Genomic DNA, 15,073 nt, shown 5'->3' with positions numbered 1-15,073 from the left:
AGATACATTACGTCATGAATTCCATTTTAAAGCTTGAAGTTATAGGACCTGTATTTCTTCTGCTGATCAGGTTGTTAGATACCGTGTGGGTTATCAGGGCAGAGCAAGGTAAAAAACAGAGGTGAAGATGGCCAAGGAAATTGGTATTTTATGACATGTTAAAATCATGTGAAATTTAAATTTCACTATCCGTAAAGGACGTTCTGTTGGAACATAGCCACACCTATCATTTAGGTATTGTCTGTGGCTGCTTTGTCAAACACAGGCAGAGCTAAGTGGTTGCTGCAGAAAAGCCTAGAATACTTGCCATCTGGCCCTTTGCAGAGGAAGCTTGCCAGCTCCTACTGCAGCTGGTTGATCTTATGGGATCCTCTCATTCCCCAAGACCCAGTCTAACAGCTCTGTCCCCAGTGAAACCTGGGCTGGTCTAACTGTCCTAATCATCTGGTCCTTCTTTGATCCTTTTTAAAAAATAGCGCTTAATTCTGTGTGTCGGTCTCGTCTCCTCTACATCCTTTGGATGTAGAATTACACATAATTTATTCTGGTGTGTTCAAAAGGCCTGCACAGCACCTTGTAAATAGACATTCAATAGTTGAGTATTTGCTCTATCAGATTGAATTGAGTTCCACTTTGGGTCTTCTGACTTTTGCCTGATATCAACCAACTATTCAATGAGAAGAAATTCCTGGGAGGCTGGAGACAGAAGCATAAGAAGGGTCTACAAAGATTTTACTCAAAAAAACAAACGAATAATGGTTACAGCCTTGAGCTGAGTACTTAGCACTATTCACACACAATTTCCACATTGGTTACTTGTTGACAACATTCCCTTTCTGCTGTTTCTCAGAGTGCAAAGTTAGATGTGCCTCAGGGACTTGGAAATGTTAAGGATCAAGTTTATCTTCCACCTTCTGAAAAGGGTTCTGTTCCCTGGCCTTCTTGACACCTGTTAAGGTTCTGGGATTGGGGGAAGGGAGGAGGTTGTATTTTGTTGGTGAGTGTGTACACATGCACACATGCACAAAGGGTCGGGCACTCATTCTGTCATGTGGCATTATCTGTTTGACACTAGACTAGAACAAAGACAACATCTGAATTGTCCTCCAGGACACTTGTTACTGTGGGAGTGATGAGTAAATCCAAGGTCCTATAACTTCAAGCTTTAAAATGGAATTCATGATGTAATGTATCTTGTTTTCTGTATTTCTCTATGTGGTTTTGATTCTAGATTGGTGGATTGGTGCAAAGGAACAATACCACTGGTCTCTTCATACCTAGAAAGGGTTTTATTTTTCTCTTTTCTGTGAAATAAGAAAGAATCTAGACATTCTAGCACTCACACCTATCTATCCTATATAATAAAATCCTAATATGCAAATAGCAGAAGGACCAGTCACTATGACATGCACTGACCACCAGAGGGAAGATGCTCAATGCAGGAGTTTCCCCCTGGTGGTCAGTGAGCTCCCACAGGGGGAGAGCCACTCAGCCAGAAACCAGGCTCAGGGCTGGTGAGCACAGTGGTGGGAGCCTCTCCTGCCTCTACTGCAAGCAGGTGGTAAGGAGAAAGGGGTCCCAGACTGCGAGAGGGCGCAGTTCGGGCTGAGGGCCACCCCCTCCCAGTGCATGAAATTTCATGCACCAGGCCTCTAGTATATATATATATAAAAGGCTAAGCCAGTAGGTATGATGCGCACTGACCACCAGGGGCAGACGCTCAATGCAGGAGCTGCCGAGCAACAGTCCTCTCGCACTCTGGGACCCCTCGGGGGATGTCAGGCTGCTGGTTTTGGCCCGATCCCGCAGGCCAGGCTGAAGGACCCCACCTGCCTAGGGGACCCCGGTCACTCCGCAGATGCCCTTCATGGCCCAGCGCCCAGTTCCGCCCCACTGGCCACCTTCTAATTAATTTCCTTTCAATGTGCATGAATCTGTGCACGAATCCGTGCACCAGGCCTCTAGTGTGTTACAAATAGTTATTTAAAACATAGAATGGGGTCACTTAAATGCTGCCTTTTATATGTCATCTACCCCATGCCAGTACCCTCAAAATAGTGGTGCACTTGGGGAGAAATATTTTGTAAGTAGAAAGGTCGACTTGGGGGATCAAAACTTCCTCTTGTTCCACTTATGTAAACTTTTTCCTTGAAGTGGTTAAAGCTCAGCATTATCACAGCATCTTTTCTACCCATTTCCCCCCTACATTCATTGAAGTATCATCCATAAATAATAGAGTTGTTTAGTTTTGCCAAACAGTAATGATGCCTAAGGAGTCTGCTGCCCACTTTTATCTCTTTTACTTATTGGGGTTACTTTTAGAATGTTTAAAAAGTATTCTGACAGTATTTATAAAGTAAATTATTCTTGCTTAGGATGGAGATCAGAAGACTGCCTAAGTCAGAATTACTTGGTGTGCCTGATGCGGGTTCCCGGCTCCTCCCCACTGACTTAGGGAAATACTGAGAAGTTCGGATCACAGAATAATAGAAGTTTAACATTTGGCTGTTAAAAGGGACTTGAACCCATGCCTCTGAATGGCTCCGCCTGCTCGGACATTGCTGGCAAGTGGTTGTCTGGTATCCACATGAATACTTCTGCTAGGCCAGAGCTCGCCATCTCCAAGGCTGCCTACCTACTTGGTTTCAGTTGTAAATTATTACCAAAATTGTCTCCAGAGGAATCAAAAGTCTTGTTTTAGCCTCCTCGCATCCTCCAGAGTAGTTTTCAAAACTTTCTTCTGATTATTCCCAAAGCTTCTCTCCCATGCCTCTAATACCACCCCTATCCTATTGTCTACTTTTCTATCCACATCCCCAACCATGCACAGTAGAAAATGAGCTTTTTTTTTCTTATTTATCTGTGTATATGAGTACTGAGTACTGTACCTGACATAATAGGCGCTCAATGAGAATTTGTGGTTCTATAAACTCATCCCCTTATCGTTTCCCCCCTTGGATCTTAACTCCACTCTCTGAGATACACAAAATTCATGTGGTCCCACTTCTGCATGACAGCCCTTCAAATATTTACAGAGAACCGCTAAGTCTGCTTCCGAATCTCCTTGTCTCCATCCCAAACTGCCCCAGTTCCTATGACACTGTTCCTATGATTCTGTCTCCAGGTGCCCTGCAATCCTGACAGCCTGCCCTTTTGTCAGGTCTCTATCTACTTGGGTCACCCAGAACTGAACCAACTCATGGTGTGTAGCTTGAGGCAGCTGTTTCTCTCCATCACCTTGCTCACCACACTCTCTTAATACAATGGGAGCTGTAACTGTTGGCCTGGCAGCATGCTCCCCTCATTGCCAGGCTCTTCATCTTAGAACCTTTGCTTTCCCAAGCATCCTGCTGTTTTTGCCATTTACAAACGGTTTTGCAACCAGGCCGAGCCATTGAGCCTCTCACACACCAGTGTGGGTGCAGCTCTCACAACGAGAGTATTATCAAGGTTGGATAGGCAGCTGCAGAGACCAGTGTCTGAGAACAGAGAGCATGCACGGGTCACTGAGGGGTGAAAGAACCCGGTCCACTCAGTGCATTTTAAACTCAAGAGATGAGGACCAAGAGATGGGGAACTTGCGCAGAATCCAAAATTGCCACCAGGAGCCACAATCTATTTGAGCTGGTGGCTCCAATGGGCAGGAAGGCAGCATAAATCTCAGTGAGGCAAAGCTAAGTGGTAACAGACTTTAAGTTCTGTTATGTAGTTAATTTGCAGAATAAATTGGTCGGGGCAGCAAAAGGATTTAACATCTGAATTCATTTGAAAAACAGAAGCTAGATGAGTATCAAGAGGAAATGGAGACATTACAACATTCCCTTGCTGGCTGGAATGGTATTATTACTGAATAATATTTTTATTAAAAATTTCTAGATTGTTTGATAGTTGAAATATTTATAAGACAGACTCTGCAGCAGCTCAGCAAGGCATTGAACCTCTCTGGCTGGGGAGTCACATAAGCCCCAGGTGACTCCCTGCATCTCATTCAGGTGAGCATTCCCCCCACACCTACTCACGCCCACACCTTCTGTGTACACGGGTGTGCAGCTGAGGTTTTACCATTTCAGAATTGACCAGGGATTTCCCTAGACCAGTGGTCGGCAAACTGCGGCTCTCGAGCCACATGTGGCTCTTTGGCCCCTTGAGTGTGGCTCTTCCTAAGCCTTAGGGGTACCCTAATTAAGTTAATAACAATGTACCTACCTATATAGTTTAAGTTAAAAAAATTTGGCACTCAAAAGAAATTTCAATCGTTGTACTGTTGATATTTGGCTCTGTTGACTAATGAGTTTGCCGATCACTGCCCTAGACGATGCTCCTCTTCTCCAGGTTTGAAGCCAGAAAGAGAAAGAGATGACTAGGCAGGAGCTGGAGCATACGGGTGAGGAGGTGGAGTCAGTGTGTAAGGGTGAGATGGAGCCAGGTAGAGAATGTTGCTGCATGGTGGTTTGGGCAAAGCTAAAGGACTCATTGGCGCCCCCTAGCTGATAAATAGTGCCACGTGCTACATAGAGGGAAGCCTCATTAATCTGAGTGTGGATAAAGCAGGAGCTCAGGGAGGCCCCCAGTGGAGCCCTCAACACTAGCAGAGGCTGAAGCTGGTGCTGGGAGTTCCCTTTCCTCTGCACCCTCTGTTTCTGTGTTTTTTCTGGGTTATCTTCCTGAGTTTTCCTGGCTCCCTCTTGGGGTAGATGAAGAAGTCGGGGAGGCACCTGCCCCTGAGAGGTGTGGGGGTGCACACTGGCTTCTCAGCTTAGCTTCTGAGGTAGGAAAACCCAGAGCAGAGAAGAATAAGCCTTAATCTCCAGGACTCTCTGCTAATGGAGATTTGGCAGTAGCAGCCCATAGGTGTTCCCCATTTCTACCTCTCAGCCTGGTCCTCTCCACTCTCTCTCTCCATGCAGCTCCATCTATGGCCAATCAGCAGGGATAACCCAGTGCATCTCTGCACTTCCAAAGGCTGTGACTCTGAATCTCTTTGTCAGGTTTATTTTGATGTTGACAAGAGGCCACACACAGCCGCTGCTGGGCCTTGGGATGCTGATGGAGCGGAAACTTCTTCCAGTCGCACCTGCACCTTGGCTGGAAGTCCAGGGGATGGACAGTAGCTCCCAAATGGCCAGCCAGTACATCGTCACCAGCTGTGGTCAGAGGATGGCTCACAGTCAATGTCACCATGTTGAAGGCTGTGGACACTGCAGTGGGTTGAATAATGTTTCCTTAAATTCATACCACCTGGAGCCTCAGAATGCAAGCCCTGCTTATTTGGAAGCAGGGTCTTTGCAGATGAATTACTTTGAGATGAGGTCATACCTACAGTGAGCTCTAAACCCAATGACTGGTGTTTTGATAAGAGCAAAAAGAGGGGGGTTTGGACACATATACAGAGGCCTAGATTGGGGTGATGTAGCTACAAGCCAGGGACCCCAGAGGACGCTAGGAATGAAGGCACCACCAGAAGCTGGAAGAGGTAGGGCAGGGTCTTCCCTCAAGTCTTTGGGGGAGCATGGCCCTGCCAGCCCCTGGATTTCAGGCTCTCAGCCTGCACATTGGAGCAATACATTACTGTTGTTTTAAGCCACTCAGTTGGCAATGTGTTAGAGCAGCCCTAGGAAACTAAGAGGAAGAGACTTAATGAGGACAGAAACCTTGGTGATCCACTCAGAGTCCCATGAAAGGCATTTGGTGAACAAAGAAATGGGACCAGAAGAGGCAAGTGAAAAATAGCCACCATGTAAACATTACAGAGGGTGGGTGTTAGATAATACGTGAACCAATTTATTGCTGTTCAGCCAAGACTGAGGAAGTGTCTGCAGAGTATCAGGTGCTGGGCTCCAGGGACACACGATGAGTAAGACCCCACCCTGGAAACAGACAAGATATAAAGGCAGACTCAGTCTGACACAAGTGAGGTCAATGCTCTGCTGGACACGGGCACGAAGGACCCATGGAATCACTTCTGGCAAAGGCAGGAGTGGAGGGCACTCAATAAATATTCGGAGGGAGGGAGGCAGGAAAGACAGATATTTTGGGGGGTGGGGAGGACAATGAAATCAGCCCAGTCTACCACACCCCTGGCACTTAGTAATCACCTCCTGATCCTTCCGCTGAGCCTGGCCTGGCCTTTGTGGCGAACCCTAATGAGGCTTTGGGTTGTCACTTGATGAGTTGCAGGCAAAGACTAGGAAGAGCTAAAGTCCCTTTGCTTCTTTCCATCCCTAAATATTTGTTGAATTCTTACCAACTACAGGGCATTGGGTGAGAGCCATGGCAGTCCACCAAGAATAAGGCAGCTCTTGCCCCAGGGACTCACAGACTATCTCAGATTTTCAACCAGTGTGCTGCAAATTTTTAAAACATGCAATACCTGACTATGTAGGAGCCCTAACCTCCTGCTGGGGTCCAGCCCCAGCAGGTCCAGGGGTCCCCAAAGGTGTGGACGGAGTCGGCGAAGAAGGAAGGACATGGAGGCAGCGTTCAGTTGATCAGCAGCCTAGCCAGGATCTCTAGCCAGGATCTCCAGCCAAGTTCTGTCTAGGATCTCCAGCCAAGTTCTGTCTAGGATCTCCAGCCAGGTTCTGTTGCTATGTTCTCTCGCTAGGTTCTCCAGCCAGGTTCGGTCATCAGGTTCTCCAGCCAGGTTCTATAGCCAGGTTTTGTCCAGGATCTTTTGCCATGTTCTCTTCACTAGGTTCTGTCTCTAGGTTCTGTCCCTAGGTTCTGTCCCTAGGTTCTGTCTAGGTCTCCAGCCAAGTCCTGTCTCTAGGTTCTGTCCAGGATCTTTTGCCATGTTCTCTCACTAGGTTCTGTCTCCTGTTGTCTTGTTACGTCTGTATTTATACCAGTTGATTCCAATCCTATCTATCTCTATTCCAAAGGTTAGGGCGTTTCTTATCTCCATTCCAGGGAGTAAAGATTATGTAGCTTAAGCGTGATTGTTTGTAGTTAAAGTGATTAACTACCCGCCTGGCACTTAGTTAAGGGGTTTTCCTTGGTTAAAACACATAGCGCCAAGAAGGGGAGCAAACATTAAGAACAGTATGCCATATACGCCAGGTCCCTTGAAACATATGCTGTGCAGATGTTTCTTCCCTGCAGCGACTGTGTCAAGCAGCAAGGATGGACCGGCTCCCGGCAACCTCCTTTCCCTTAGATTGTCAAATAAATAAAACAACACAGCAGCCAACACAACAATAGACAGCCCATGTGAATGAATCAAAATTATACCTATTTTGAGCAGAAATATATATATATATTTTTTGTTGTGCTGCAGAATTTTAGTAATTAGTTTATGTGTGCCATGAAATGAAAGAGTTTGAAAATGGTGGTCTATCTAGAAGGGCTCATTTTTTAAGTCAGTGCTTCAGTTACTTGGATTTTGTTGCTGTGCGTCTTGAGATACATGGGCTGTGTAGAGCTGGGTCTCCAAGCAGTGGTTGTATCTCTCAGCTGTCCTCACCATTTCCTTCTCACACCAAGGTCAAGATTGGACAGGGGGTCACAGCTTGACAAAGGCTATCTTTGTGTTATTAATTCCTTGGAGGTGCTGCCATCTGGCTGTTTGACTTAACCTCTTATCCCAAACGGATTTCACTATGACTGATAGAGGCTTTGGCGAGTTTCATCCATTTGTCATTAAATTAACTGTTCCCAGGCCAAAGCAGACTACCAATGCCGGGCAAAGAGCACTATGCTTGCACCAAAACCTCAATTTCACATGAACCTAATTAGCCAGGAACCTCAACCAGGCAATCATTTGTTTGATAACATGGCCATTAAGAGGAGGCAATCTTAACAAAATGGAACCTTATACTATTGATCAATTCTTAAAAAGCCATTTGGGCTGTAGGTACCATTTTATTTCTATCTCCCACAGCTTCCAAATCTGCATAGTCATAATTGATGAATAAAATTATCACCTTGGAGGCACCTTGGGGAAAGGTTTAAGCCTATTTCATAGGCAGTGCTTCATGGGACAGGCAGAAAATCGGAAAACTGCATTTTTAGGGAAGAAAAATGTCAACAAGGATTGGAGGAAGCTAAGCATTTTCTAGCTAAGTATCAATTAAAGAAAAATTCAATTTTCCAAAAGACACCTTTTCTTGAGCCTCCCAGTTAATGGCGCTTTGCTGAGGTGCCTAGTGGGTATTGATGACCGCTAATTACCACACTGAACTGCCCCACACTCAGAGATGCTGCTCATGCTTTTAACAAAGACCATCTGCTATTTCCAGAAACTTCCCGAAGAAATACCAAAGCACTAGATCTGAAGTGCACAGTTAACTTTAATTTTAGAACAGAAAATAAAGGCTACATTCTGATAAAGGATTTAAAAAAATTGTTTAATTCAGTTTTAGGAAAGGACAAGAATATAAATTCTTTGGAGTTGGGGCTTTTTCTGGACATGTTGAACAGTTGTGAGCCAGTGGTTTTCTAGTATTTAATCCCCAAAGAAAGATGTGCTTCCTCTGAGCTATGGGAGTGCTGAGTGTGTGGCTTGGCGTGGATGGGGCCCCGTGTGCAGGCTGAGACTGGGCGAAGCAGAAACCTGCAGAAGACGCAGGTGTTCATGTTTCATCCTTGTGGCCATCCTGGTTCCAAATGCCTTTCTCGCTTGCTATCACAACCACTGCCTTTTTTTTGCTAGTGACGGAGAACATGTGATTCTGAATCCCAGTGTGACTGCTGTCACCCCAGCTCACCCACAGACTGATGCATCTCCCATCTCAGCCACCTTTGGTACCCAGAGCCTTACAGGCCCAAACACCAGCCATGCCCTTTGTCACTTTGTGACATTAGTGGCTATAACCTTCTCATATTTTCTAGTCACAAAAGAACCACTGCCTACTCATCAGCACCATAGTTGGCCTCTCCTTTTATCAAGCTTAAGTCCTTTAGTCCCAAGGTAGTGAATTACCCAATGCACATTAAATGAATTTTAAAATGCAAGTGTAGGTTTCACAAAATTTGCACAATGTACTTTTGTCAGTATTTCCCTCAATCTTTGCAACTAGATGATCTCTGACCCATGCCCACTTGTACCTGAAAGCAGCAGAACCCACTCTGGATTGATGCCCCTCTTCTTAGAAAAAAACTAGACCATCTCAAAAGCACCCAGGCCAGTCAGACAAGAAAGGAATTTAAACCTTGCCTGTCCAGAGAGTACCTGCAGAACACAGACAGTTGTCATTTTGTACACAGGTCATGCTAAGTGATTTATTAATTCAAAAAACACTTGTAGGCATTCAGTAAATATTTGTATAATGAATTGTTGAATGCATTGGGCATTCGACAATGTAGGATATTACAGTGAAGAACGAGATGTAATTTCTCCCCTCGAGGAGCCACCATGTGACAGGGTGGCTGGGGACAGGGCACGTAAGTAGACAGGCATTGCGAGAATAATTAAATTTGGAGCATACTCACTATGTCTGGGGCGCTGCTAAACTCTCTTTATGGAAGAAACCATTCATCTTTACCACAGCCTTACTAAATCAGATCAGTTATCTCTATTTTATGTATGAGAGAGCCCAGGCCCAGAAAGGTTAAGAAACTCGCCTTGAATTACACAGCAAGTGGGAAGGTCAGAAATCAAACCAGGCAGCCTGAGACCTCACACTTTAGACTGCATTGCTCTGGGGCAGCAGTGGGGCAGCAGAGAGGTGAATGGCTGGGGGTAAAGGATGTGCTTAAGGAGCCTGGGTGATTGACTGGGAGAGCAGGACAGAACCAGCAGTGCAGCCACGATTTCTGCCTCAAGCACCTAGGAAGTCGGTACCTTTGCTGAACTGGGACCTGCAAAGAGGACAGATGCTGGGGCGAGTGTGGAGGGGATGTGGACGGCAGTTGGGGGCACATTGATTGAGGTGCCTGCTGGACAGACATAGAGTGGATTTCTGGACAAGCATGTTAAGGTTCTGGTAAATGTGGAGGAGATGGGGCTGGAGATGTGGAGTTGGCCACCATCAGAATAATGCTTTGTTCCTTCTGCTTGTTTGAAGCTTGGGTGAGGGGCTAGACTAGAGACTGTTCACAAATGCTTTGGTTTTATTATGTTTGAGTGCTTTAAAAAAATTGAATCTCTTACCATGACTTAATATATTCCCCCCCTTTCCCCTTCAGTATATATATAGAGAGATGGATGGATGGATGGATGGATGGATAGATAGTAGGTAATAGGCAGATAGTAGATATAGATGGGTTATAGATAGATATGGATCTACACATCTGAACTAGGCAAGGTGTCAAAGATAAGGAAGACACAGTCCCTGACCTCAGGGTGCTCATTATCTCACAGAGAGACATAGAGGTGGAGAGAAGTGACTGGTTCATGCCCTATCCTTTTCCTCTGATTATTAATCCACTAGAGCAGTGGTTCTCAACCTTCCTAATGCCACGGCCCTTTAATACAGTTCCTCATGTTGTGGTGATCCTCAACCATAAAATTATTTTTGTTGCTACTTCATAACTGTAATTTTGCTACTGTTATGAATCGTAATGTAAATATCTGGTATACAGGATGCGTTTTCATTGTTACAAATTTAACATAATTAAAGCATAGTGATTAATCACATAAACAATATGTAATTATATATGTGTTTTCCAATGGTCTAAGGCAGCCGTGGGCAAACTACGGCCTGCGGGCCGTATCCGGCCCGTTTGAAATGAATAAAACTAAAAAAAAAAAAAAAAAAAAGACCGTACCCTTTTATGTAATGATGTTTACTTTGAATTTATATTAGTTCACACAAACACTCCATCCATGCTTTTGTTCCGGCCCTCCGGTCCAGTTTAAGAACCCATTGTGGCCCTCGAGTCAAAAAGTTTGCCCACCCCTGGTCTAAGGCGACCCCTGTGAAAGGGTCGTGCGACCCCCAAAGGGGTCGCGATCCACAGGTTAAGAACCGCTGCACTAGAGGCCGGGTGCATGAATTCATGCACCGCTGGGGTCCCTCAGCCTGGCCTGCGGGATCAGGCCCAAACTGGCTCTCCAACATCCCCCGAGGGGTCCTGGATTGCAAGAGGGCACAGGCCAGGCTGAGGGACCCCACTGGTGCACAATCAGGGCTGGGGAGAGATGCCGGAGGTTGGCCAGCCAGGGAGGGACCGTGAAGTGCTCCAGGGCATGTCCAGCCCATCTTGCTCAGTCCCGATCTGCTGGATCCCAGCAGCAAGCTAACCTACTGGTTGGAGTGTCTGCCCCCGGTGGTCAGTGCACATCATAGCGACTGGTTGAGCGGCCTTAGCATATCATTAGCATATTGTGCTTTAATTGGTTGTATGGTCGAGTAGACGACCAAATACTTAGCATATTAGGCTTTTATTATAGAGGAGGATTATACTCTATTTTGCTCAGAGTGTGTGTCCCTTGGCAGGTCTGGAAGTTCAGATTAAGTCATCCAGCGTCACTGAATCTCCCCTGAGACTAATTCCACCCGGACAGAAATATGACTTCAAATGACTGAGGACACCTGTGTGAACCATGAGGGGTGGGGATGGGGGTAGCACCTGCAGTGGGGGTGTTGGTGGGCTCAGGGCTCAGTGTGCTGTGGCCGTGTGCTGTTTGCTCTGTGTCAGACTTTCTCTCCTGAGGATCCACGCCATCTCCGGAAGCTGCGCTCTGACTAGCTTGCATCTGATTCCTTGCTGCCTAATGAACTGCCTCTGTAGCTCTGGCTGTGATGTCATTAGCATCGCATTGCCTTGGGCACCAACTTGGGAGAGAGATTCTTACAGCAGCCCCAGAAACCTACAGGAATTGTACCAATTTACTTCATAACCACTCATTCACCTTGGTGGCCTGTCAGTTCCCACCAGCACAGCTCAGTTACTTTTATCATCCTGAGTCCAGGTGGGTCAATATGTACCTGCCCAAGGCCCTGGGCACGGCCACAGTGAGATTTTGAACATCGGGAAGGCCAATATTCTCATACCACGATATTCTGTGGGGGAAATTCATCCACTGTGTGCCGTAGGGTACAGATTTAGCCTCAAGCAAATGGCATTTATTTATAGCAAACTGTATTTTCAGAATGCTTTGCAGTTTGGGGGCTGTGAACTACATTTCAGGTTGGCTCTTCTTCCGCTGGTGAGAAACCTGAGTCCCCTGGCTGGACCCCAGTGCCTCCCCTGTGAGCAGTGGGGTGGGTTCTGCAAACAGGTGAAAGGAAGCCACAGCCACACCCCGTATCCTCCATCAGAAGGCACCTAGGCTAATGGTAATCTTTTAAGACCTTATTTCTTATGTCCAGAGACTGCACTTGTTGAAATAGAATATTCATTTTATTAAGAAACACTGTAGTGTCAAATTACTAGAGCAGTTCTACCCAGGATAGAGAAGGTGGAATGGGGGCAGAAGCACCCAAGGGCTGTAATTGGAGTGGACAATAGAACCATAAGAAATGGGGTGGAGTCACCTCCCTACCACTCTCCATAGACAGACCCCTCTCACACCCATGCCAGCATGAGGGGAGGTAAAGCAAGTGTCAAAGATCAGACTCTGCTGAAGCTTTTAGGATTTGAACGAGCTTCACTTGCCACAGATGTGATGGCTGTAAGTGCTCTCTTCGGGCAAAGGGAGATTTATCTGGCTTTCCACCGGACTCCATCATTTTAAGGAGTATTTCCCAATTGTATCTTTAACCGCGCATGGAAAATGCATTTCCTCCTTGAAAAATCTCTCACACACACATCTCTATTCTTTGCCGGAGTCTTTCGGGAGTTCACTGCTCATCACTTCTGTGTAAATCCAGCTCCTCTCTAGGCAGTGCCATCCTGCCTGATGTGGGGACTGGCAGGGTGATTAGTCTTGGTCTCGGGTGGGGTCCGCTCTTCTGGACTGGTGTATTTTCAGGAGAAGGCAAACTTGATTCTGAATTACAACAAGAGTTGGGTGGCTTCCCACCATATTCTTTTGCACCCTCCTTCCCTTGTCTTTCTTCTCCCTAGCCTTGCACCTGTCCAGGACTAAGGGGGGTGGGGAGAGGGAGTGCTGTATCTTGATTTTTAAAAATTTCATTGAATTTGTTGGGATAACATTGCTTAATAAAATTATATAGGTTTCAGATTAGCATCTCAATTTTAATTTGGAAAGCCAGAAGACAGCAGCAGAGGGAGCAGCCCCTCAAATGTTCACAGCAATTAAAGCCTTAATGATAGATTGCTGGAGGGCTGGAGGCTGTCACTCAGCTCCAGATTGTGTGAGGTCGCAGTGCCCTCTAGTGGCTGCACTTGGGGTCACCGTGCCCTCTAGTGTCAGACCTGAACATCCTGAATACTGACCCAGGTTCTATACAAGGATATGGATGTAGGAGGTGAGGGGCATTTCTGGGTATTTGGGGATTGAAAAGGTATTTCACGGCATCTTATTCTTCCCCTAAAGCAAATTATACTCCGCGTGAATAATGTTGAGGGGGATTTTTATTTTCTCCTGTAGTTTTGTTTTCCCTTGATTATCTTGTGTCTCTCACTGTTATTTTTCTCCTTAGGATAAGTTGGATGGAATTGTTTTACTCATTAATGTTGTATTAATTGTTAGAGAAAAATTTTGCCACTACAGTTTTTTTTTAAGTAGCCATGTGTTACTTTTCCATAAGTTTATTTTCTGTGATGCCTAAGTGGTCACAGAATGTATCACCATTTGTTTCCTCTCACAGAAGTCATTTTCGACTTGCTATCACCACCTAGTGGTCACTTTGTAGAAACCTTTTCCCAGCCTCTGTGTTGAAGACCTCAACCAGGAGGGCTGTGGGCTGATCTTGAATTGCAATGCATCTGATTCTAAGGGGCCTGAGAGCCAACCAGGAGACACTCCAACTCTCTGGTAAGGCTGGCAAGGCAAAACTTTAAAACTGTTATCTTGAAAAGAAGCACTGTATCTTTACTGTTCGTTTTCAAAATTTCACTCCCCAAATGAATGAAGGCCTATTTTTCTAGAAATAACATCAAGAATTCAAAAACTTATCCCACCCCCACTTACTCTTGCCAGGAGCTGGGTGAGGACTTTACAAACACTCCCAGCCATGAGTTGCAAAAGCCTGAATGTCAATCAAGATTTACATGTTGCTTGGAGTGACTTTGGAGCTAGCTGGTGTGGGCTCCTGGGTCTCCTACTTAATAACATCAGTCTTGGATTTGGTGTGTGCAGGAATGTAGTTCGCTAGAAAATCCAGGAAGGGCTTGAGCTCAACTCTAGATCCCTTATTAAACCAGATGCAGATGTGAAATAAATTATATCCTACATTGATAGTCACTAAGTGAGCCCTTTGCCTTAGCATGCACGAGGAGCCCACCTCCATGGAGCTGCGGGGTGGAAATGCCTCATCTGCATAATGGAGATGCTCATCTGCAAAACAGCAGTGCTGCAGTGCCTCGTATCACACAGCAAACAAGAGTGGGGGAGAGCACTGCCTGGACCCCACAAGAGAGAAGTCTGCTGTGAAGTCAATGAGTCGTATCTTGCAATCACCTTCTGGAACCACTTTGCAAAGCCTTCCAACCAGATCCCCCAAAGATCTGGCCCATCAAACATTGCATTCTCGTTGTGTGTGAGGACAGAATGGATGGTCTATCCGCCCATTGTTTCCAAAAGCCCAGTGACCTCCCTGCACCTGTTTCATGTTTGGGGCTACAAAGGGTCAGGGAACTCTTAAGGAACTAGGGCTTTTTGCCAGCAGACTCTACTTCCACCTCCCATAGAATTAATCAGTAGAAAATCATGAAGCCTTGGAAAAGAAATACCAAGCAGTGCTTTATTCCACGGGGGACAAAGTATTATTTTTTGGTAGGCATTTCCAATGTCACCAAAAATAAACCAAGAGCCCCCCAACTCCCTTTTACTTATCGATCAGTGTGGTATAGACCCATTTCTCGGGCTTTGGAGTGAAAATCTTTTTGAAAAAGTCAAACTTCCTTCCACATCTTCATTACATTAATAATGAAGCTGAGATGTCCTATGACAAAATTGGATTCAAATTTCAGATCTCACAATACAGTAGCTGTGAGCTTAAGGCTGTTGGCCTGAGTTATCTATAAAATGGGTGTAATGATAGAATTCCATGCAAAGAGCTGG

The 15,073-nt window shown here is 45.7% G+C and overlaps 1 protein-coding gene across 4 annotated transcripts in view; it reads left to right on the top strand.

The window, feature by feature from the left end:
- The window catches only part of ASTN1 (astrotactin 1), a 281,624-nt gene that overhangs the window by 247,420 nt on the left and 19,131 nt on the right, over positions 1–15,073 (top strand). The window lies entirely within an intron of this gene.

The sequence above is a fragment of the Myotis yumanensis genome, unplaced genomic scaffold (assembly GCF_028538775.1).
Source record: "Myotis yumanensis isolate MYYU_CA2020_CCGP unplaced genomic scaffold, mMyoYum1.0.hap1 SCAF_17, whole genome shotgun sequence".
Lineage (NCBI taxonomy): Eukaryota > Metazoa > Chordata > Mammalia > Chiroptera > Vespertilionidae > Myotis > Myotis yumanensis.
This window is presented reverse-complemented; position numbering and strand designations above follow the sequence as displayed.